Source organism: Crocuta crocuta, unplaced genomic scaffold (genome assembly GCF_008692635.1).
Source record: "Crocuta crocuta isolate KB4526 unplaced genomic scaffold, BGI_CrCroc_1.0 scaffold262, whole genome shotgun sequence".
Lineage (NCBI taxonomy): Eukaryota > Metazoa > Chordata > Mammalia > Carnivora > Hyaenidae > Crocuta > Crocuta crocuta.
The window spans coordinates 5,181,164-5,206,634 of NW_027528869.1; the positions used below are offsets into that span (position 1 = coordinate 5,181,164).

General features: G+C 40.4%; 1 protein-coding gene across 1 annotated transcript in view; it reads left to right on the plus strand.

Annotated features, from left to right (window-relative positions):
* Positions 1-25,471, plus strand: part of DUSP16 (dual specificity phosphatase 16) — a 101,213-nt gene that overhangs the window by 25,756 nt on the left and 49,986 nt on the right. The window contains exon 2 of the mRNA XM_077756415.1: positions 21,340-21,510. The gene's annotated coding sequence lies outside the window, so the exon portion shown is untranslated. The remainder of the gene's footprint in view (positions 1-21,339; positions 21,511-25,471) is intronic.

Below are 25,471 nucleotides of genomic sequence, written 5' to 3' on the forward strand. Positions count from 1 at the left end.
ATGCTGATTTCTATAACTTAAAACTTAAAAACAATTTTTAATGTTTGTTTATTTTTGAGAGACAGAGAGAGACAGATCATGAGCAGGCAAGGGACAGAGAGAGAGACAGGGAGACACAGAATCTGAAGCAGGCTCTAGGCTCTGAGCTGTCAGCACAGAGCCTGATGCGGGGCTAGAAACCATGAAACGTGAGATCATGACCTGAGCCGAAGTCAGATGCTTTACTGACCGAGCCACCCAGGCACCCCGTTGTTTTTTTTTTTTTTTTTTTCTAATATGAAAAATCTTTTGGTTTTAAAGAGCTCATCATGTCAGTGACTAAAACATTTAATTTCTTTAAACACTAGATGAATTCATTGGATAATGATGAAGTTGTGGAGATTACAGCAGATATTACCAGAAATTGCTATCGCTGAGAACATAGACGTACTAAGAACACACTCAGTTAATTTCTAGAAACATACATATTTATGCCTTAAACTTTCTACCTTAGAAAATTAAACCACAAGAATCTATAAGTGAATGTTTCATTAGTTGGCAGCACAATTCATTATCATCAGGTACCATATATCCTCTGGATTCACTGTTGTGCACTCATGAGAGAATGAGAGTGAAAAAGACAGATTACGTCTTTGTATTGCTAAAAATAATTTTGCCATTGTGAATCCCCCAAAAGGGTCCCAGGGGTTTCCCACCCAAGAGTCTCTGGATCACCCTTTTAAAATGCTGATATAGGGGTCCCTGGGTAGCTCAGTTGGTTAAGTGTCCAACTCGATTTCAGGGCTCAGGTCATGATCTCATGGTTTGTGAGGTCGAGCCCCGTGTGGGACTCTGTGCTGACATTGTGGAATCTACTTGGGATTCTCCCTCTCTCCCTTTCTCTGTGCCCCTCCCCCTCTCGTGTTTGCTGCCTCTCAAAAATAAATAAATAAACTTTAAAAAATACTGATATAACTAGCACCATGTCCTACCATATTTTTAGAGAAATCTAATGTAGACATCTATATCAGTTAAGTAATGTTTCCATCTTGACTGATTAATTTGTCAGGAAGAAGGGAATATGCTAGTGTGTGGGATGAGCTGTGTGACCCAGAGACCATAATAGGTGGAAGATCATAGAACATGAGAAAGTGGTTGGACAGAGGGTAGGCAGAAGGGAGGAGTTGGTGAAGCCCTCTACAGCTTAACAAAAAATGAGTATTTGTTCTCCTTGCTTTTCTTTTTATAAACTAGTTAAAGCCCTGAGCCCACGTGTATGTACATATATGGGTATTTGTTTGTACTCATTTGTCTGGGCTCGAACTCAGGAGTACTTGGTCATTGTTTTGGTGGGGGGGGCAGAGAAGAGATGGTATCATAAATGAGAGGAGGATGGGTGTTCATGGCAGTCGTTTGTTCTTCCAACTAGGGTGGCTGTTGACCTTCTTTCTTGAGGAAGCTGGGGGATGGCAAAGGAGGACAGAAGACAGAATGAGGTTAGAAAGAAGAAATTCTGAAAGAAGAGTGAGTGGCGTAGCTATTGCCGATCTTGGGAACAGCTGTAGGCAGAACTGGGTGGTGGAAGGAAGTCGAGAGATCAGCACTGGAGGGCAGCGAGGACAGGGGTGAAGTGGGCTCTCCTGGGCTCCGGACACGGGAAGAAGTACAGAGATGGCGGTGACAGGAGTCCTGGAGCTGAACATATATTTGAAAGAGTTCCATCAAAATACAGTTAAAATAACTAACTGCACTGGATAGTCCACGACTTTTGATGTCTTACCAACATTTAGATTTAATTATTATAACCCATGTATTTAATTACAGTAGGAGAAAATAACAGCGATGAGTGTGGTGTAATGCTGGTAAGTCTCTGAGCTTTGGCTATGGGTTCAGTGTATGAAAATAGTGACTGGGTTAGGTTTGGGACTGCAGATTCAAGAGGGAAATTTGAATACTCTGTTTTTTACTAACAGGAAACAGGAGCGTTTAGTTCCAATAGATCTATTTTAATCAGTTTGTTATATATGTGGTACTTATTTCCAGAAAGGGTTTGAGATGGCAGAAGGATGGATCAAAGTCAGTAATCAAGAACAAACATGATTCTCAACCATGTTTTTTCCCCTGTTCCCTATTGATGACATTTTAATAGAGTCCTACAATTGAGGTACTGTAAAGCAGTTAAGTTGGTCTTTATTAACTATGCAGGAGAAATATAATCCTGTTGTCTCTTAGTTGCATGTAGTGTAAGCAGAACATGTTGTAAGGGAGGGAGTTTGGGCAGGAAGATCATAGCATGTTAGAGAAAATTTTTTTTAAAAATTCAGGACTGCTTTCAGCTGTAGTTAACAGAAAGCCGCTAGCAGAGGTTTAAACCGTAAGCCGTTTATTATTGCTCAGTTCAGAGGTAGGCGGTCTCTGTAGGTTTAGGTGCTCCGTGGCGTGCTCAAGGCCCAACCTTCACTCTGGTCTTTGACTCTGTCATCTTTTTGCATGGTCATTGTTGCCACCAGGTCACAAAATGGCTGCCTCAACTTTAGGCATCACATCCCTTTTCAAGGCAAGGAAGAGAAGGGGACCAAGCAAGCAATTTCACCTGTGCTTGCCTAACAGCGACCACAGTCTTTCCCAAAGGCATCGGTCCCATTTTCTCTGAAGTCTCATTTGCTTACCTGGTTTACAAGACTGCCCCCAGTTCCGGAAGAGACTGGGGGACTGTGTATGGCTAAGGGAAATGGCATGGTTGGGGTAATGTGCGTCATGTGTCATTTCCTAGGCTTTGGCACATTGCGCGCTTCCCAGGAAAAACTGGGATTCTGTTAGCAAGTTAGAAGGGAGGTGATATCTGTTGGGTAGCTGTGTGTCTGTCACAGATATTTAGAAAGGACAGCCCAAAGAATGATCAGCACCTTGCTAAAACAACTTTCCCTTAGTCTAGAGACTGTTTTGAGTGCTCCTTTTCAAATAAGGCCATATCCATTTTCTTATTTTAATGGAAGGTTATACAGGCCTATATCCGAATTAGTTGTAGAGCTGATTTAAAGACGGTTAGATCTCAGTCTTAAGTGTGAAATAAGAATATTGTATTAAATAATCTCAGAGATAATCTCCATCTCTAAAATTCCTCTCTCCATTTTTTCCCTGTTTTGACCACTCTACATTCATTATCTTTTTTATCAGAAAAGTGGACAGGATTAGAGAGAAGTTATGAAAATATATGGTGTTTTGGTCATCTTGATAGCTGGGTAGGATCTTTAATAAAGATTTTGATGGCAGGATGCCTGGGTGGCTCAGTTGGTTGAGTGTCCAGCTTTGACTTAGGGCATGACCTTATGGTTTGTGGGTTCAAGCCCCGCGTTGGACTCCGTGCCGACAGCTCAGAGCCTAGAGCCTGCTTCGGATTCTGTGTCTCCTTCTCTCCCTTCTCGTACTTTGTCTGTCTCTCTTTCAAAAGTAAATACACATTAAAAAAAGAATCTTGATGGCACAGAAGGTTAAAGCTAAAATGAGGTTTTGACTTTTGGCCAGTTACTTATACTACTACTGCCTCAAATTCCTGCTGAAAATGAAAACTAAATATTTTTATTTTAATAGAGGAATATGCATATACACGTATGTAGTCTATAATCAAAACACCCTGGGTACAGGTTCTGAGAAAGTGCCCTTTGTCCCAACAGGAAGCATTTTATTTTATTTTTATTCTTTTTATTGTTTTTTATTTATTTAAAAACATTTTTTAATGTGTATTTATATTTGAGAGAGAGACAGAGCCTGAGGTGGGGAGGGGCAGAGAAAGAGAGGGAGTCACAGAATCCAAAGGAGGCTCCAGGCTCTGAGCTGTCAGCATAGATACAGCCTGACACGTGCCTCACGGACCTCAAACTCACTCCTGGACCACGAGATCATGACCAGAGCTGAAGTCAGATGCTTAACCGACTGAGCCCCCCAGGCGCCCCCAACAGGGGGCATTTTAAACACTATTGTTAACAACCTGGTAGAACATTCCCTTTTGCTTGTTGGGCATCTGTACTTATTTGTTAATACTGTTCACACTATGTATTTGCTTTAGATAAAATTAAAGGAAAGTGATTCCCTTCATGCATTGTGGCAACTAAATTTTACTTCAATGAGGCAGAACCTTTGAGGTTTTGAGTGCCTTAAAATGGGATTCTACTTGTGTTTCAGCAAGAGCAGTGATCTGCTTCCTCATATAAAATCCTGTCAAGTTTATATGAATTTGGATATACAGTGAGTTGAAAATCATATTCCCACCTCTAGCAAATTGCAGAGCAATTACACTTGCTTATAAAAAAGGCTGTTAAAATGTTAACATAAAAAGTTTTAATCTTCTATCCAACAAAAATCTTATAGAAAGATCACACTGCATTTTATTTGTGGTTTATCAGTATTGGGAGACCCTGGAGATTAACATTGTTAACTGTGGCATTTAAGGGACCAAAAGGCACCTGCACTTTAGGTTGTATTTTTAAGAATAAAATGCACGTATGTATCCCAATTTAACAGCTGCTTTAAACAGCTTAGGGGCAGCTTAGGGACATTTAATTTTGTTACCACAGAATACCCAAATATCAGAAACTTTTTCTTCTACTGAAAGCCTCTTAAGTATGTAATTAAAGCAATTGTTTTCATTTTTCCTCATGTGAATGACTAAGAGCCTTGTTAATGTAAATATTCAGGAAGCTTGATTTTATAACCAACAATAAAAATCATGTACAGCGGAAAACCCCTTGTCTCGTCCACAGTCCAACTGAAAGACAAACTCAAGCATTTTTTTCTGGCAGATGAATGACCCTTGTGGAAGGATCTTAGATGCTGTCAGTGGCTATCTCATTACAGAATGTAATTAATGAGATGTTAGTTTAAAGAGAGAGAGTATTTTTTGGGGGGACGGGTGGGGGAATTTCCAAGTACAAAATGTAGGCAGTGTGGTATTCACTTGCCAGGAAAAAGTAATTTTATACAAGTTTTTAGTAAAAGTTATTGTGAAATCATTGGAGATTTTTATTATGGAAATGACCTTAATTCATTCATTAAAATAAGCACTTTGGCTTCTGAGTCTGGTAGGCTTTTTTTTCCTGGACAAAAGACCCATTCTTTTTGCCAGCGGTCATCAATATGTCATTGTTATCAGCACGAACAAGTATTTACTGAGTGACTTCTAAGAGTGAGGTATTAGAAGGGATGCGAAGAAGTATAGCACGTACTTGGTCGTCAAGAAGTTTATACTTGTCACCATCTCTTTATTTTCTACTTTTTGTGATTTGTTACTCTTTTCCCTGGGAGTTCTTCAACTATGGGTCCAGCACACTCTATTTTCCTGGGCTGAGGGATAAAAATCACAATTACAGGTGGAGGCCAGTCAAGTTGAGAACCTCTCCTGGCCTTCTCCCCTTCCCTCCTGTGATGACAGACCTGCCCTGTTTGCTCTGAAAGGATTGTGCTAGCTGGCTGCTTCTGTAGGGTAGCTGGGGAGAAGGAAGACAGTGTCCTGGAGCCTTTCTTGGCTCCTTTAAGAATATGAAAGGTTGTGGGGAGGGGCGGCCGCCTGGGTGGCTCAGTCAATTAAGGTTTGATTTCCGCTCAGGGCATGATCTCATGGTTCCTGAGTTCAAGCCCCACGTCGGGCTCTGCAGACAGCCCAGAGCCTGGAGCCCACTTCAGATCCTGTGTCTCCCCCACTGGTGCGTGTACTTGCTCTCTCTCTCAAAAATAAATAAACATTAAAAAACAGAATATGAAAGGTTGGGAGGGACACAGCAAGAAAAAGTAAGAGTTCTGTTGGTTTTTTCCCCTTTTTTCTTGGTGAAAACAACATAAAATTTGCCGTCTTAACTAATAGTGTTAAGTATGTCCCCATTGTTGTAAAACATACCTTTAGAACTTCTTCATCTTGCAAATATGAAAACTCTATACCCATTAAACAGCAAATCCCCGTTTCTCCCTTCCCCCAACCCCTGCCTGGTAACCATTCTGCATCTGTTTCTAAGATTTTGAGTATTTTAGGTCCCTCATGTAAGTGGAATCCTACTTAAAAATCCTACAGAAAGTATTTGTCTTTTCGTGACTTGTTATTTTACTTCGTAGAATGTCTCGAAGGTTCATCTGTGTTATAGCATGTGACAGAATTTCCTTCCTTTTAAAAGCTGATTATTGTATTATCACTTTATGTATAACCATATTTTGTTTATTCATCTGTTGATGGACATTTGAGTTGCTTTTAGTTCTTATAAATAATGCTGCTATGAACATGGGTGTACAAATACCTCTTAGAGACCCAACTTTCAGTTCTTTTTTTTTTTTTTTTAAATGTTTTATTTATTTCTGGGAGAGAGAGAGAGAGACAGCGTGAGCAGGGGAGGGTCAGAGAGAGAGGGAGTCACAGACTGAAACAGGCTCCAGGCTCTGAGCTGGCAGTCAGCACAGAGCCCGACGCGGGGCTCGAACCCACGAACCACGAGATCATGACCTGAGCGAAAGTCGGACGCTCAACCAACTGAGCCACCCAGGTGCCCCCCAACTTTCAGTTCTATTAGATACATATCCAGAAGTTGAATAGTTGCATCCCATTTGGTAGTTCTGTTAATTTTTTGAGGAACTACCATGCCATTTTGCATAATAGTCATACCATTTTATAACCCCATCAGCAGTGCACAGTGGTTCTGAATTCTTCACATCCTTGCTAACACTTGCTATTTTCTGTTTTCTTTTTTTGAGACCAGCTATTCTCTTAGGTGCAAGGTGATAGGTCGTTGTGACTTTGATTTGCATTAATTTGATGATGATGATGATGATGAGTGACGATGAGCATGAAATCCTATACTTGGTGGCCATTTGTATATTATTCTCTTGGGAGAAATGTTTAAGTCCTTTGCCCATTTTTTAATTGGGTTATTTGATTTTTCTCTTTGTAAGATGCCATTTTCTTTTTAAAGTGTAAATTGGCAGCTTAGAACTACTCTCAACAGGCATGATACTGCAGGGATACAGAAACGGAAGGAGTAGGGTATAGGAACTGCGGAGTAGCCTACCGTCTCTACCGTCTCTAGGTCTCTAGCCGATTCCACTACAGCTTGCTTAGTGGAGGGCTTTGTGTTCCAAAGGGGATTTGAGGCCTCAGGGTCATTCTCCTCCTGCTCTTCTCTTCCTTGTTACGTCTAAAACCATGGGGATAGACAAGATGATAACTGAGGTGTTAAAAATTCCTAGTTTTGAGAGTATTGCCTTTTACCAACTGACCTCTAGCAGGTAACATTTCCTCTGAACCTCAGTAACACTGCGCCGAAGAATAAGAAACCTTTGTTTGTGGCTGATAAGAGGCACTCCACAAAAGCTTTGTCAGATCTTCAGTTTTTTAACTTCTAATTTTACTCCTTTTGCTCTTCATACTGTAGTATTACCCTCAAATCCTGAGACTTAAGATTAGTTCTGTAACTACTGCTGTATACAAGTCCTTCAGTGGGTATGTTGTACTCTGCCCTGGAGATGTACGGCGGTTGTTGTTTTTTAAAAACCAACTCTCAGTCATGAGGAAATAGAAGTCAAAGTTCATTGGTCAGTGTATTTGTTGTTTTAAATTTATAGAGCAAACAGAACAGCCAGTCTAAACACAGTGAATTTTTATTTCGGTAAGCTAGCTATTTGTGTGTGTGTGTGTGTTAAATGCCATCTTTAAAGAAGTATTACCCAGCTGATTTGTTTATTCTTCGTGGCTTTCATAGTGATATTGTGGTAGTGATTAAAAGAAGTAATTGTGGTGGTTGCGGTTGAAGGGTACTGTGGACTCTGCTGTCATATGGTTAGAATTACTTTTAGATTTCAAGCACTTGATATTTTTAATTTTTTGCATCTTACGGATACAGTTTGGTAGATAACCAGTCTTTAGAGAGCTCATCTTAGTTATATGGAATAATACATTACTGCCACATGGGGCTCTAATATTAACATCATTCTATGAGGTAATAAAAGAAACAAGTAAAATCCAGTAAACCGAGTAGAATGGCTAAGGAATATGCATGGTGACCCAGAAAGAGATTGGAATTCTTAGTGCTTGCAGTAAAATTCAAGATATCCAGTCCTGTATTGCCTTTGTGCTTGGCTATCCATGACATCTACATTGCTTTCTGGTATTTTGCCAGGTCTTGATGGAACATTACCCATCCCTTCTTTTGCCAAAATACTGAATAGAGCTGAGTGTGTGAATAGGGGAGGTAATGCAGGAGACTAAGGTAACTTCAGAGAGCTACATTGTGGGTAGCTGCCAGAATGTTCAGAGCCACGTAGGTCATCCTTAACCTAGATTATATAGAACTCAAGAATTGAAAATGCATTTGATAACATTATGACAGTTTCATCGCAAAAGATTATCTAGACCCCGTGGGGCTTCTCATCACCCATCTCTCTGATTATGATTGGTTGGTTAGTTGTGAAACAGCACAACAACCAGAAAACAAGTAAAGTGAAAAGATAAAACTAACTCATGGTTGGTAATTAGTAGGCCAAATTCATTAATGTCCTCATCAGAAGGGTGCAGAATTATCATCATCAAGACGGTAGAAGATTTCTCTTTAAATGACAGAATTTCATAAATTTATAATCTATAAAACTATCAGATATTTTCATTATCCATTTATGTTGCATGGGAAGTACAGCACTTTTATACTATAGTTTCGTTTCTGGTTTCTAAAAGTGTATGATGTTACTCTTATTATAACATCAATTATCATTTGTAATGGAAATTCTCTTCCCTTTTAGATGCTTCAGAACCCACATTTTAAACATTAGAGTGGTACACAAGCCTCTAAGACTGTGATTTGGTCATCATTTCCCTACATTTTGTGTTTGGTGGGGAAAGATTTGTTAGGACATGTGACTAAAGTGATCATACAATTTTGGCTAGATAGTAGCTTTTATTTTAATTAATTAATTAATTAAAGGTTTGTTTATTTTGAGAGAGTGAGAAAGAGAACCCTTGTCCAAGAGGGGGAGGGGCAGAGAGAGAGGGAGAGAGAGAATCCCAAACAGGCCCCGTGCTGTCAGCCCAGAGGCCGAGGATGTGGGACTCAGTCTCACATCTGCCAGATCACGACCCGAACTGATATCAAGAGTGGGACGCTTAACCAACTGAGCCACCCCAGTGCCTTGATAATAAGTAAGCTTTTCTAATTAAATATGAAATAGGTATGTAAATATTTTGATAGTATTAAGAAATCATTATAATTCACATTAACTATAAGTGGAAAAATCATATGACTATCTCAGTAGATTCAGATAAAACGTATTAAATGATACAAAGCTCTTAGCAAAGAAAAGTAATGACTTTTCTAAATAGGATACTAAGTTCTGGTGAGGATGGGGAGCATATGGAATTTTCATGTGTTGCTGGTGGGAGTGCAAAATGGTACCACTGTTTTGGAAAACAGTTTGGCAGCGTCTTATAAAGATAAGTGTACGCTTACCATGTGACTCACTGGCCCTACTCCTAGGTATTTACTTCAAAATGAAGACTCAGGGTCACACAAAAACCTGTATGCAAATGGCTTTGGGGCTTTAGTGTAATCCCCAAAATGTCCTACAACTGGTGAATGAATATACAAAGTGTACATCCCTGCAAAGTATTGATGTGTGCAAGAGTATAGATGAACCTTAAAGGCATTATACTGAGTGAAAGAAGCCACTCTTGAAAAGTTATGCACTGTATGATTCAATTTAAGAGCTATTTCAGAAAAGCAAAACTGTAGATATGGACAATAGGTGAGTGAGTGGTTGCCTCACCTTTGGGTGAGGGTTTGAGGGTAGGGGAAGGTGCTGATTACAAAGGAGGGGCATGGGGAATTTTTTGGGGTGATGGAACTGCTCTTTATCTTAGTGTGTAGTGATGGTTACATTTAGTCAAGATCCCTAGAATTGTATACCAGAAAATACGAATTTTACTTTATGTAAATTAAAAATAATACTTTAACAGTAAATTCAGTAATATTCCTAGGTACCAGGTCACTATACAAAATAAGTATTTCTTTATAACAGTAATAACCAGAAAATGAAATTTTGAGAAAGATGACATTTATAATATCAAAAAATTCAGATCCTGGGATGCTTGGGTGACTCGGTTAAGCATCTGATGTTGGCTCAGGTCATCATGATTCGTGAGTCTGAGCTCATTGGCCTTTCTGCTGTCAGCGCAGAGCTTGCTTTGGATCCTCTGTCTCCCTCGCTTTGTCTCTCTTTTTCTCTCTCTCTCTCTCTGTCTCTTTCTCTCTCTCTCTCTCTCTCTCTCTCACACACACACACACACACACACGCACGCACAAATATTAAGAAAAATTTTCAGAAAAACATTTTTAAAAATTCAGAAACCTAGGACTAAATAAATCTAATAAAACATGTCTTCTAAAACAATTACACATCTGATTCTAAAATTTATATGAAAACACAGCAAGAATGGCCAAGGTAAAAATATCGAAGAGAAGCAAAATTGCAGGATCTGTGCTATTGGATATGCAGTGTGGAATGAACAGATCAGAGGAATAGAGACCATAAACAGACCCATAAAAATGTGTGTATGCAATAAATATATATGATTATATTGCATACATCTACACATACACATAAAATTTATTAAGGTGGCATTATACAGCTATGTGCAAAGAAAAGTCTTTTAAGTAAATGATCCTGGGTCAGTTGCATATCCTGTCCATATCAGGAAAAAACTAATTTTGACCCCTACCTCATACCATTACATAAAAATAAATTCCAGGTTGGGACACCTGGGTGACTGTTGGTTGAACATCTGACTCTTGATTTCAGCTTGTCATGACCTCAGGTTTGTGGGATTGAGCCTCGATTCAGCCTTTGTGTGACCGCACAGAGCTTGTTTGGAATTTACCCCCTCTCTCTGCCCCACCCCAATGCATGCTTTCTCTCTCTCAAAATAAATAAATACGGGGTGTCTGCCTGGCTCAGTTGGTTGAGCTCCAACTTCGGCTCCGAATATAATCTCATGGTTCATGAGTTTGAGCCCCGTGTTGGGCTCACTGTCAGTGCAGAGCCTGCTTGGGATCCTCTTTCCCCCTTTCTCTCTGCCCTTCCCCATTAGTTAATCAATCGATCAATTGTAGGTCAATTGTAGATCTAAATGTGGAAGGTTAAAAAAAAGTTTCTTAGAGGTGCTCAGTATGTTAATCATCAAAGAATGCTGAAAAAAAAATCACAGTAAATTACCACTACACAGTGACCAGAATGGCTGAAATTCAAAGGCAAACAAATACAACAACAAAAAACTTGGAAGTATCAAGTGTCAGCAAAGATTTAGTGCAGCTGGTACGCTCAGACACTGATGGTAGAATTGTAAATTGGTGGAGCTACTTTGGAAATTTGGTAGTATTAGATTAAAGCTCTTTATACTCATACCTGTGATCCAGCAAATCTTCCCTTAAGAGTATACCCAACAGAAATGTGTGCTTATGTTCACCAAGTCATGTACAAGGATGTGCATAGCACAATTCATAACAGCTCTAAACTGGAACAACCTATATGGCCTCTCAGTAGAAGAATGAAAAAATATCCTGTCATCCATTCAGTGAAATAACATGTAGCAGTGAACAGGAAACCTTGATATTTACAACAACATGAGCTCAAATATAACGTTGAAGAAAAGACTTCTAAAACAGGCAAAACCAATCTCTGGTGTTAGAAGTCAGGATAGCAGTCACCTTTAGGGAAGGAGATTAATTGATGGGTAGTGTATGAGGCCAACTTCTGGAGTCTTCTATTCCTTTTATTTTTTTTAATTTTTTTTTTTAAATGTTTTATTTATTTCTAGGAGAGAGAGAGAGAGAGAGACAGCGTGAGCAGGGGAGGGTCAGAGAGAGAGAGAGAGAGGGAGTCACAGACTGAAACAGGCTCCAGGCTCTGAGCTGGCAGTCAGCACGGGGCTCGAACCCACGAACCGCGAGATCATGACCTAAGCGAAAGTCGGACGCTTAACCGACTAAGCCACCCAGGCGCCCCTGGAGTCTTCTATTCCTTAATCAGGATGGTAGTTATATGTATATGCTAACTTTGTAAGAGTTCTTTGGCTGTGTATTCATATTTTTATGCTTTTTGGTATATATATTGTTTTTATATTTTTAAAAAGTTTATTAAGAGAGATTTTGAGTTAACTAGGAGAGAATTGCATCCAGATTGTATTAGTTTCTTTTTTCACTGGTAAAGTTTGTATTATCAAGTGTTGTAAGAGAGAAAATTATTTCTATCTATAAATAAATAACTAGCTTCATAAATATATATGGAGAATGGTTTTAAATTCTTTCCTAACTAAAACAAGACATTCCTGAGCTGCTTAGGTTTTAATTGCTTTTGCTGCTGGGGAGAAACCCATTCTTCCTCTACCCATGTTGTTATGTTGGTTTTTTACTTCACAAAAGAATATGTTTTTGAAATAAGTCATAGAGATGAAAAAGTACAGCATAGGGAATATAGTCAATGATACTGTAATATTGTTTGGTGACGGATGTGACTGCACTTATTGTGGTGAGTACTGAGTCATATACAGAATTGTTAAATCATTATGTTGTACACCTGAAACTAATAAAACATTGTCAGCTATAGTTAAAACAAATGAACTTAGATAAATTTTTGGAAACCATTCTACATCATTACATATAGATATTTTTCCATAGGGAAAAATAACACACCGATATGATAGTATATTTAACCCATTTATTGTTCGCTGACATCGAGATTGTTTCTGTTTCTGATTTTTTTACAATTATAAACCTGTTTTTCAGTGAACAATATTTCATGTAATATACTTGGGCAAATACTTATATGGGACAAATTACTGGAAGTAGAATTTTTGTATCTTAGAGTATGTATATTTTAAACTTTTTCTTTGGAAATTTAAACTTATAGAAAAGAAAAAAATCAGCATCTACTGTTAACAGTTTGCTCCCTTTGGTTTATCATCTGTTCTCTCTTCACGTATGTACATAATACATTTTTCCATTTGAGAAGAAATTGGACACATCATAGCCATTTATCCACAAGCACTTCAGTGGGTCTCCTGAGAGCGAAGGTGTCCTCCTACCCACAGTAGAGCTGTCCACCCAGTAAGCCTAACATTGATTTAATACACCCGTCCAGTCGATCCTTTGTAATCCAGGCTTGTCAGTTGATCCAATAAGATTCTTCATAGCATTTTTTCCCTTTAGTACAGGATCCAGTTGAGATCCTGCATTTACTTGTCATGTATCTTTTTAATTTCCTTTCATTTGCTATAGTACCTTGGCCTTTCTTTTTATTTCTTTTTTTAACAACAACTTTATTGGGATATATTTCATGTGTCATAAAATTTACCCTTTAACAATTTTGAGATCTAATTTAAAACTGTAAAATTCATCCTTTTTACTTATTAAAAAATCTTTTTTCAACGTTTATTTACTTTTGAGAGACAGAGAGAGACAGAACATGAGCAGGGGACGGAGGGGCAGAGAGAGAGGGAGACACAGGCTCCAGGCTCTGAGCTGTCAGCACAGAGCCCGATGTGGGGCTCAAACTCACAAACTGTGAGATCATGACCTGAGCCAAAGTCGGACACTTTACCAACTGAACCATCTAGGTGCCCCATTCATCCTTTTAAAGTAGAAAAAAAGTTAGTGTTTTTTTACTGTGCCCACAGAACGATGCAAGCATCAGAACTATCTAACTCCAGAACATTTTTATCACCCCCAAACTCTGTGCACATTAGTAGTCACTTCCCATCACCCCCAGCCCACCACCCCAGGCAGCCTCTGGCAACCACTGATCTCCTTTCTGTCTCTATAAATTTGCCTCTTCTGGACATTTCATATATTCATAGTCACATAATAGTAGCCATTTGTGTCTGGCTTTTTTTTTTTTTCAAAACTTATCCATGTCTAACAGGTATTAGTATTCATTTGTTTTTATGGCTAAATAATATTCCATCGTGTGGATACATACCACATTTTGCCTATCTGTTCATCAGTTCCATAGCCATTCATCCTGTAAATGCTGCTATGAACATTCTTGTACAGGTTTTTGTACATGGTTTCATTACTCTTTTCTGATCTAGGCTTTGTGTGTCATTATAGCAGCCAGCAGAACTTTCTTAGTCATGGTTTCCTTTAGGGTTTGTAGTGGATCATGGGTGGTGGTCAAACAGTTGTTAGGAAGACATGGACCAGGCAAGGCAGTTTTGTTATTCTGAAGTGGTCTGTTGACCAAAAAGTCTTGAGGACCTTAAAGTCTAGGCAGCTAACTTCTGTCTACAACTATTGTAGGTTGTCCAGCTCCTGAGCGCTTATACGTTTTGCCTACCTTGCTGGACCTCCCAATAAAATGGACTCATTTTAATAACTAGTTCCTCTTTTAGTTTTCCTGCTTACACTTTTTGGGAAATACGTGTAATCTTGTCAGATGTAGTTGTCAGAGCTGTAAAGCCGTACTTCCCTTTTATGCTTCTTTTCATGTTTATATTTGTGTCAGGGGAGGTGACTGTATCTGAGGTCTGAAGGAAGGGGAACTGTCTTCCCCCTCCCCCTGCTCCTCCGTGAAGTCAGTGTGTTGAGAATCTGCAAACTGGCCTCCTCCTGAAGATAAATTTGTGTTAAGTGTTTCCTGGCAGGAAGCAGCCAGTCTTGGGGTTCGGCTGAGAAGTTGCCTCCGGAGTTTGTTGAAGAGTTTGCCGGCTAGTGATGTCCCCAGTCCCTCCAAATTTCTCTTGGCCAGAAGTTATTTGTGAATACAAAGAGATTGTATAGCACCCCAAGGAGTTGGGGTAGGAGCATGTCCAGAGTAAATAGAGGTTGGTGAGATGTATCATCTCCTTGTTGACTTTCAGACATCACCACTAGAAATTCTCTCTCCCATAGAGCGCTCATAGCCTGCAGGTATCTGTGCACAAATTTTATTTGTGTGCTATTGTCTTAAATTGTGTCCTCCAAAGATGCCTGAACAAAAACATTTGCACAAAAGAGATGTTCAGAAAGTGTTGTGTAATGAGTGAGTTACAGGTTAGACTCAGTACTCAAGGGGGACAGTCAGATGAGCATTTTCTAGTCTGGTGTTTCTTCTGTTGTATGTTAATAAGGTATATTATGAATAAAACCTGATTCTGTTTGCTACGTTTTCTTTCTTTTAAAGAAATGTTTTTAAACTTTTTTTTTTTTAAGGTTTATTTATTTTGAGAGAGAGCCAGCAGGGGAGGGGCAGAGACAGAGGGAGAGAGAGAGAATCCCAAGCAGGCTCCCGAAAGTCAGAGCAGAGCCAGACTCCGGGCTCAGTCTCCTGAATCATGAGATCATGACCTGAGCCGAAACTAAGAGTTGGACGCTCAACTGAGCCACCCAGCTGCCTTTCCTTTTTTTTTCCTTAAGTAACTACTGTCATAACCTTGAGAAGGGTGGGGATGTCCTTTATGTAATGTAATATAGATTGTTTGGCTAGAGGCCCAACTCCTGGTTTCCATCATCAGCTTATTACATGAAGTTTTACAGGATTGGATCAGAGGGAGGAATTACAAAAGATTGTATGCCCTCTGATTTGTCCTTAGTAATGGGAAATTCCTGGGTGGAGATATTTGTTTAACTTGTATTCATTCACAGGTTGAACACTGAACTCTGTCTTGTCGCCTTTTAACTTTTAAAAATCCTTTCTTAATACATCTGAAAAGCAGTGAAGAAAGACTGGAAACTAGACTGCTTCAACCATAAACTGTTTTATTAAGGCAGAATGTGTTCTGTGCCCAAGCACAGCCTTGTGGACTTTTGTTGGGTGTTATAAGTGAACTGTAGTCCTTCATTATTACTGGAATTCTAGAAACCGTGACGTTGAGAACTTTTATCTGTTACCTAATGACACGTTCAGAACCCTAGGTTTCTGTTACAGCACATACACTTAAAGATAGGCGAAATGAATTTCAGTATTATGTATGTCACCCAATTTCTTCTTTTTAAAAAAATTTTAAAACATTTATTTAATATTTATTTTTGAGAGAGAGTGCACATGCACACAAGTGTGGGAGGGTCAGAGAGAGGGAGACACAGAATCTGAAGCAGGTTCCAGGCTCTGAGCTGTCAGCACAGAGCCCGACACCGGGCTGGAACTCCCGAACCGCGAGATCGTCACCTGAGCCCAAGTTGGTGCTTAACCAACTGAGCCACCCAGGTGCCCCTTTTCTTTTCTCCTTCTTAAATTCTGCCTTCCCAATGGCCTCTCTTTTGTGGCCCTTCCTTGGGAGGCCGTAGAGACTCCATTTCTAGGGGAGCCTGGGTGGCTCAGTTCATTGAGTGTCCAACTCTAGTTATGGAGCTCAGGTGGTGTGGACCTGCTTGGGATGCCCTTTGCCACTCCTCCCTCAAACACAAATAAACTTAAAAAAAAAATCCACCTCTACCTGTTTGTGTAAAAAAAATACTGATGCCTGGATCCCACTCCCCAGAGATTCTGGTTTATTGGTCTGAGGTAATCAGGATATTTGAGTTCCCAAGGTGATTTTAATGTGCAGCCAAGGTTCAGAATAACTGTGTTAGCCAAAATACTCCTCCATTAATCCTGTGTTGAGTTATTCCCTTTTTAGCAAGCGTTACTTTACAAAGTACTTTTTTTTTTTTTTTTTTTTGCATACTTACTGTGTCCTCACAGTGACCCAGTGAAGCAGACAAGCTTCTGCTTTCAGGGTTCCTTATTCTTTGTGAATATTTTGTGGGGGCTTGTTGTTCTCTGCTTCTTACATGGCTATTTCTTTTTTTTTTTTTTTAAGATTTTATTTTTAAGTAACCTCTACACCCAATGTGGGGTGTGAACCCACAATCTTTAGATCAAGAGTCGCAAGTGCCCCTCACATGGCTTTTTATCTGCAACTTCATGGCAGGCTGAGATTTTGGGGAGACAGTCTCTCCTCACAGCCACACGTCAGGTGTTTAAAAAGGTGTATTATTTCTCATCTTTTGAAATCTTTTGCTCTCTGTACCTTTCAGGAGCCTTTTAAAATTTGCAAAAATATTTGGTAACACCTGTAGGGGTGTGGAAAGCAGTGTTCTTTGGAAGCTCTAGTTTCTGTTCCACCGCTAACGAATTGTGTGACTTTGGGCAAGTACTTAACATTGTATAAGAGCAAAATTATTAACCCATCAGAAGGCACTGGGAATGGAATGGAATTCCTGCTTCAGCTGTGAGATGTGAATTGTCTCAGGCTGACATCCCATTCCTCCCATTATTGGCAATCCCCATTGCCATGATTTTCATTTCAAACACAGCTTTCCTACGCTTTGTCCTCCAGGTGAGAGAGAGGCACTGAAAATCAGTAGGTCTTGACAACTGATGGAATGTGAACATTGAGAGAACCGAATGTATCTTTAGGTCATTGTTTTTTTAAAACTTGCCTGATCTGAAGAACCTCCTGGGGCATTTGTTAAATGTCACAATCTCCACTTGAGACCCCAAGTATCATTCTCCAGGGGCAGGGCCTGGGTGACCATTTTATCATATAAATTTTTAATGTTTTAGTTTTGAGAGAGAAACAGAGTGTGAGCAGGGAAGGGGCAGAGAGAGAGAGAGAGAGAGAGAGAGAGAGAGAGAGAGAGAGAGAGAATCCAAAACAGGCTCCAGGCTCTAAGCTGTCAGCATAGAGCCTGACATGAGGCTCAAACTCGTGAACCCTGATATTGTGAACTGAAATCAGTGCTTAACCAACTGAGCCACCCGGGCACCCCCATTTTATCATATTTTTAAATCAACTTCCTTAAGTGATCCTTGTAATTAGACAAAACTGAGAAGCTGCTATACAGGAAATGGAATGTAGTAGGTGGTCAATAAATGCACGTGTATCTATTCCACTAACCCATTTATTTTTTCTTTCTGAAGTTTTACATTTTAGCTGAGGTCTACAACCCCAGAATTCCAAAAAGCAAACACTGTTTGCAAGAGAAAAAACTGAACATTTATTGCATTGTGCTTAGAGGGCCATTTAGTCTCTGGTACTTAATGTTCCGTGGTACTTAACTGTGTTGATAGCAAATGGTGATAGATTTCTTCTGTAACTATTTGAGAATCTGTGCAGTAAGGTAAAATAGTGGAGCCTTGTAAGCATTTTTGTTGGAGTCTATGCCATGGATTACATTTTATATGAGATGGTGAAACTAGATATTTTGGTATTTAAGTCATTGAATTCTTAATAGACAATACTGTGGTTTGCTGTATACTAAATTTCATTTGTGGCAAACATTTTATTTGTAATGATCATGCTTTCAATGTTAATTTTGAATATGTAGCCTTTGGTATTGAAGGTTACTTTTAGAAAAGGAATATTGCCCTGTACTTAAACTATATATATTTATATTGCTTTGTATGGAATACATATGAATGCTTTGCACCTTGAAGCAGGGCTGTCCTAGGGATATGTAATTAAATTTTTAAAAAACTATTTTTTTTCCACATAACTAGGTCACTGTTGGATGAATCCTATGATTCTGTATTAAAACTTACTTTATTAATGATTCATCCAAAATAACTTTGACTTTCTTCCTCTGAACAGCATGAGCATAATGACTTATGACTCCTTAAAATATACACTTTAGTTTTTTGTCATAGAAGATAGGTGTTTTGTGTGTGTGTATTATATACATACCTATGTATATGATGAAAATGTTAGAAATTACTGAAAAATATGTAGGAGGTAGTCATAATGCCAACATTCCTCATCCACTTGTATTTACATTCTCCTTTACTTATTTTGGCCTTTTAATTTTATTTTTTAAACTTTATTTATTTTGAGAGAGAGGGAGGGAGAATCCCAACCAGGCTCCACACTCCAAATTGAGCCCGAAATTGGGCTGGATCCCACAACCATGAGCTCATGACCTGAGCTGAAATCAAGAGTGGGACACTTAACTGACCGAGCCACCCAGGTGCCCCTATTTTGGCCTTTTAATATGACTAATTCCTCCGGTTTATAAACAGTTACCTGACTAGTAAAACTTGAACTTGTACATATTACTCATTTTGCTCGATACAGGTTCATCTGGAGCAGGGACAGAATACAGCAACTGAGCTATTTCTGGATGTTTTTTGGTGGAATACTTTAATAACGTAGTCTAAATAGCTGTTTCTCTGGGCACCTTCAGTCAGGAAGTCAGTTATTTAATAAGGATATGTTTTGTGCCAGGCATGCTGCTTTGGATCTAGACCATCACTAGTACCTTGGCTCTTTCCTTTCCTGTCAGATTTTGTAGTCACCATTCTAGGCAGGCTCCATCCTTCGACAACTAAAACTTTGTGGTTTACAAGTTGTCAGTCTCCTTGCTTACATTTTCTCCTAATTTCTATCCATAGAAAGTTACCAGTGAAATTCATCCAGCAGTGTGCTCATGTTCTGTTCATAAAGCTCGCAGTGACTTAAATGGTTTTTAGACTTTTCAGGACATTGCACCAGCTGGCTCCTTTCCCTTCACCAACTTACTTTGTTATTTGCTGTTATAATCTGTGCTCTAGCCAGGATCTTCTACATGCAATTTATCCTTTTGTTTATGTGTTTTCTTCATCTAGGATTTTCTTTCCTCTTCTCTGGCAATTAATGTCCCTGTTTTCCTTCAGAATCCCAACACCCCTTCTTTTCTTTGACTTGTTGTACACCAGCTAGCACATTATCTTTTTATATTTGTCCAAATGCCCCTTTTCAACGGATTAATATCACAGACCTCATATCCACTCTGGTTTTTCTCCACAGTGCCCCATATTGTTTTAGAAACCTACCAACACAGACACAGGTATCTGTCAGAGTGGGAAATTGAGACTTTGGTAGGAAAGTGTTCCCTGCTGCGTATGGCACGCCTGGACCCAACTGACATCACACCAGAATTTAGTGCCATCCAAAAGAGGACAGAATAACTTCCTAAAACAAAACACAAAAAAATGGCAAATAAGAATAATATCCTCTTAAACTTGCATTGTTGAGCACGTGTTTATAGGAAATCTTTTTTTTTTTTTTGTATTTATTCTTTGGATTATAATCCATTACTGTTTATTTTGCTATTCAAATTGTTTGGGAAATCCTTTTTTAAAAAGGAGCCAATAGAGTGAACTGGGAGCTGAGGTAAGGGGCCTGTAGTTATTTCATTTTCCATCCTGTCTCTTCTTCTCTTTGAAGGCCGTCTGGATGGGCTTGTGCTCAACTGAAGAGGCCGCTAGGCTGGCGGAGGAGGAAGGGCAGGGCAGGAGCGCTGCTGGTCCAGATGCCAGTCACACTCTTGGTGGAGACTGCTTTGTCCACACGTGCAGAGCTTGCTCTCCGCTTTCAAAATCTGAGCGCTAGATTATAAAGTAATTCAGGTCTTGTTCGTTTTTGAAGCAGTCTAGCATGAAAACACGAATTTGGGTCTTCTTTTGAAGAGGGGTTTTCCTTTCGTGTCTAGATGAGGGTATTGGAGGGCTAGTGAAAACGTAAGATGCTAAGTTAATCATCTCCACTCAGTATAACCATGTATGAAATACCAAACTAGAAAAAGTTCCTTTCTCTCCTCAGAAATAAAACTTCTCATTTTACAGTAACAGATAAAAGGTTTTAAAGGTTGTTAAAGCATCCGAATCTGTGGATGACGGTCTCAAAGTCTGGAGCCGTTGTGATTACTCCTAGAATAGCACCCCTTATCAGGACCTTGGCAGTTCTCCCCTGAAAACAGAAAACGGATTTGTGGTAAGGACTTAACCTGAGGAAAGAAGATCACGAAGGGAGAAATGAAGAAGGAGAGAGGAGATAGGGGAAACGGCAGAGCCTCTAAGAACAAGTAAGGGCAGAGAAACTACAGTTAGATGAGGTGGTGGAGCCAAATTATGGGGAGAGGATAGACCATGAAAAGGACAATATGGAAAAAGTAACTCTGGGTTGAGAACGTGGAAGGCTGCCCTGCCCCCTTGCCCAGGGCTGCCTGCCGTCCTGTGGCGATGTGAGTCTCCGGCCCAGGTCCTGACTTGTCACCCACTCTGCCCTGTGGTGTGGCTTCCTGATACCATGAGCTCCCCGGGCCCCAGAAGGGGAAGTATGAGGACAGATGCAGTGACCTAAATTAGCACAGCCTAGGAGCCTGGAGGGAATACTGCCGCCGCCCCTTCTGCCCCTGGCCACGCCCCCTTATGTTTCACCTGGTCCAACAAGTGCAGAGGAGGCCCCTGCATGGGGGGGGAGGGGGGTGCCTGGCAGAGAAGTGGAAGGCCTTGTCTTGGCGCAAACCTTGGGAATCCCCCACCACGAAAGAAGTGATCTGGAGCAGTTGCCCTACTGTGTGTGGGCCCATTGCCCAGGAGCTACCCATTTTAATTTGTGTGTCGTAGGATGTAAGCTGTCATCCCAGAACACGAGTGCTTAATGATCAGATCGGTGCTGGGACCCTGTCCTGTTAAAGCACCTCGTGGAGGCCTGCGGTGCGTTGACCGTGATATCATCATGTTCTTAGTGAAGTCGTCCTTGGACGTTAAGTGATCAGAGTATTCCTCCTTTTACAGGTGAGGAAAAAACAAGCTTGGGGATGTCAAGTGACTGTGACTGTGACATTTCGGTGCCTTTGTAGAGGAGCTGAAATTAGGGACAAGGTCTCCTGAATCCTCTCCTGCCGCTTATCCTGGTCCGCAGTTGTTTTTAAAAACAATGCATCTTAAAACCTTACTTGTTTCTAAATTCCTAGGTTTGCTTTGGTGTCAAGGGGGAAAGAAAATGAGTAGGCCTAGGATGGAGGTTGACTGGCACGGAAGGAAGCCTGTCGTGGGGTATTTGTGATTATAGAGTTACGTCGCTCCAGCTTTTGCTGTTAGCGGAGCTGAGCAAGGGGCCAGCCGCTACCCCTGGGCCTGGCTGGTGTCCCAGTTTTGAGGCCCCAGAGTTATTTTTAGCTTTAGGGCCTTGGAAGCAGGTGTGGTCCAGGCTTGAAGGCCACGCCTGGAATGTGTTCAAGTCTTGTTGTGCGTGTCTATTTAGGAGCCCAGAATAGTGAGGAGGCTGCTGTAGATACTTTGTTGAAAGGATTTGTGCTTTTCCAGTAAGAGGAATATAAGTCCTATTGCGGGCTTATTTTGGAAACTTTATAAATTGGAATACCTATTAAAAGGGTTAGGGAATATATTCATTTTAAAGAGAAAACTAGCTATAAATTCTTTGTGTAAAGAAGAAGCCTTTTGTAATAAGAGTCATCCCCCAACTGACCTACTGAACGTCCAGGTTTATAGTCCTAAGTGTGTGATTTAAAATTCCATTTCTCTTGTCTGTTCCCATCCCCCCAGCATTATTGTTATTGAAAATAATTCTTTGCAAGTTCTTTCGCTTTTACCTTGAGGGTGGACATCAATTTTCCTCTATTGTATTGTTGGTCTCTTACCGTGTTCTGGCCCAAACTCTCCTCAGCCGTCCTGGTGAGGAGCAGTGCAAGCAGGATGGCGACGGCCACCTGAGGGCCTGGCTCTGAGTGTGTGTGGTGCCCTTTTTCTAAGGAGTTTTTGTACTTTCCAAGATTATGGAAAGGAGTATAATACTCCCTTTTGAACGTATCCATCATATGTCCAGGTATGTATGTGGGTGCCTGAGCTTCTCATTTACTGTTTGTAACTCGCTTTCATTCTCTTAATGGGTCATGACCATCTTTCATTGTCAAGAAGTATGCTTTCATACCGTCATTTCTTCTTTTTTTTTCTTAAAAATTTTAATGTTCATTTAGAGACACACACACACACACACACACACACACACACACACACACACAGCGTGAGGGGGAGGGGCAGGGAGAGGGAGACACAGAATCTGAAGCAGGCTCCAGGCTCTGAGCTGTCAGCACAGAGCCCGACGCGGGGCTCATGACCAGAGCCAAAGTCGGATGCTTAACCGATGGAGCCACCCAGGCGCCCCTCACATCATCGTTTAAAAGTGTTGCATGATGCTGTGTTGCAGGATTTAGCGTGTAAGTTATTTAGTCCCCATCTGCTTGCACATGTAGGCTTTGTCCATTATTTTTCATGTGTCTTTTAACTGAAAGGTGAAGCAGTTTCTCATTTGTCACGTTGAAAAGATCCCTGTAAACTATTTTGAAAGTGTCTTCAGGAGAATATAGTTTGGGTTTGTGGTTTTACTTACTTTAGTATCAAGAGATTTAAAGTAGATAAAATTCCAGAATATACTGTGATAAACTTGGGCTTAACTAAGGGTGGTGGAAGGTTTGGTGTTGGTGATTCCTAATTGCTTTCCATTGCTTGTTTCTGGAGCTGTCTGATCTTCTTTGGAAAAATTAAATTATATCCTCTCTTCGCTAGACTATCTTCCAAATTGTCCAGATGTTTACCCTGGCTGTAACATCATTAGTAATTTCACTCTTTGTCAGGAAAGCCCACCTTATCTTTCACGTATGTCATTTTGTTGTTTTGGGGGGTGGCACGGACTAAAGATGGTACACGGATAAAGATGATAAGCTTACGTTAGTGCTACCAGCCCCTTGAATACAGTAACCTAACCGACAGAGTATATGTGGTAAATATTTGATACACCTTTTGACAAGGAGAGCTCCTTGAAAGCATTTAAAAATTCATTAATTTAAAGATCCTTTAAACTGCTTCATTGTTGTTTAGATCTATTCAAGCACACACCTTGTTTAACAGGGCTTCTATCTTTTACTACATTCTATGTTGCATTTGCTACATTCTGCATTCTGTCCTATAAAATCAAGATTCCATTATTAGGTACAACACATTTGTGGAGTTGTAAGAATTACATTGACATTAATAGTAATCTTTCTTGTTACAGTCTTTTCATACAGGACTTTTTCTTCTTTTGCCAAGGGACACTTCTCTCTCTTTGTAGTTTTAGGAAGAAACTGTACTGAACTTTTGTGTGTGTGTGTGTGTGTGTGTGTGTGTGTGTGTGTGTGTGTGTTTCACAGTCAAGTTAAGTGTTTGAATGCCTGGAAATGCTTCATTCCTGATCGATCTAACCATCATACTGAAGAAAGACCGAGCACCTGGTGCATCCTTAACTGGCCCTTGCCCAGTTTAGCATTACCTTGGCCAGCCCTGTTTTCTTTGGCCTCAAGTCTTCAACAGAGAGAGCCGCAGTCTTCCGAGGATCCACGTAGCTCTCTCACCTCCTCGTGGTTTGTACTTGACCATCAGAGTAAGACCGTCTCAGACTAATCTGTTTAATATTGCAACTACCCACCTCAACTCTTTTTCTTTCCCTGCTCTGTTTTTTCTCCGTTGCGCTTGTGTTGTTGCTGTTTGTTACTGTCTCCCATCACTGCATTAGAAACTCCAGGAGAATGGGAGTTTTCACCCAGTGCGTTTCTCCAGCAGTGCCTAGCGCCTGCTAGGTGCCCAGCAGCTGTTTGTCACATGACTGAATGAGTGACAGTAGGCCTGACAGCGGCTCAAGAAAACCAAGATGTACACATTAGTGTCCTTTTCAGACCGCTGTTTGGTTTGGTCTGAATCTTTCCTCTCCTGCCTCCAGCCCACCTTTATTGCAAATACCTTTCCAACACATTTTTTCCTGGACTCTCAGACTGAACCAACCACTGACCACACACTTTTTCTCTCACCCAGAGACTTCATGCAAGGATCCTTCTAATCCCGTTCCCTGAAAACCACCTCATATCCAGGCCCCTCTTCGGAGCAGTAGAGTCCTTAGTTTTTAGGCAAGGCACCTGGAGAGAGCATTATATGTTAGAGGGTGCAAGGAGCATATCTGGAATAGATACGTGGTGTAGTGGAAGGAGGGGAGGTGGAGGAGAGCTTGGAAGGCTCGGGGAGGGGGAAGCTAGAGACAGACAGGTGAGCATAAACAGGAAACAGTGCTGAGGAAGGACGGAGGCTCCGCCCAGTCAGTACCCAGAGTGCAGTGCTCTTCCTGATCAGAAACTGGGTGAGGTCTTCTCTCAGATCTGGACTCTACTTGGGCTGGCCTGTGTCTGAAGCAAAAGACATTATATTTAGTCTTTGAAGGATTGCTGTTCTTCCAGCCTTTATCTGGGGTCCTTGATGTGTATATAAACAACCTAAGGCTCGGGTAGGAGCGGGTTCTCTCCATGGTGCTGTAAGTTGGTAAGAGATGGCTGGATTTTATGGTGCTGACAAGGGCTGTCTCCATGTCCCTTACCATTCAGACACTTGTGCTTCAAGCAGTCTGTTCCATTATTGTTCCCACTTGTCAGAATGTGTCCTCTATTTTGGGGTAAGAAAATATGGTAATAAGGCAACTAAAAGCACATTAAGCTCATAAAGTTGTCTTGGCTTTGATGAGGGTGATGTTTTGTTTTTTTGTTTTTGTTTTTAATATATTTTACCAAATACCGGGCGTCAGAATTTCTGTCAGCATTTACCCATAGCATATGAGACAAAGTTGCTTTGATTAGTGTAGATGGTCAAAGTCTAAGATGTTCTTGCTTGTTTCCAGACCTCATAGCCTGCTTTTTTCCCTTTTGATTTGTTCAGT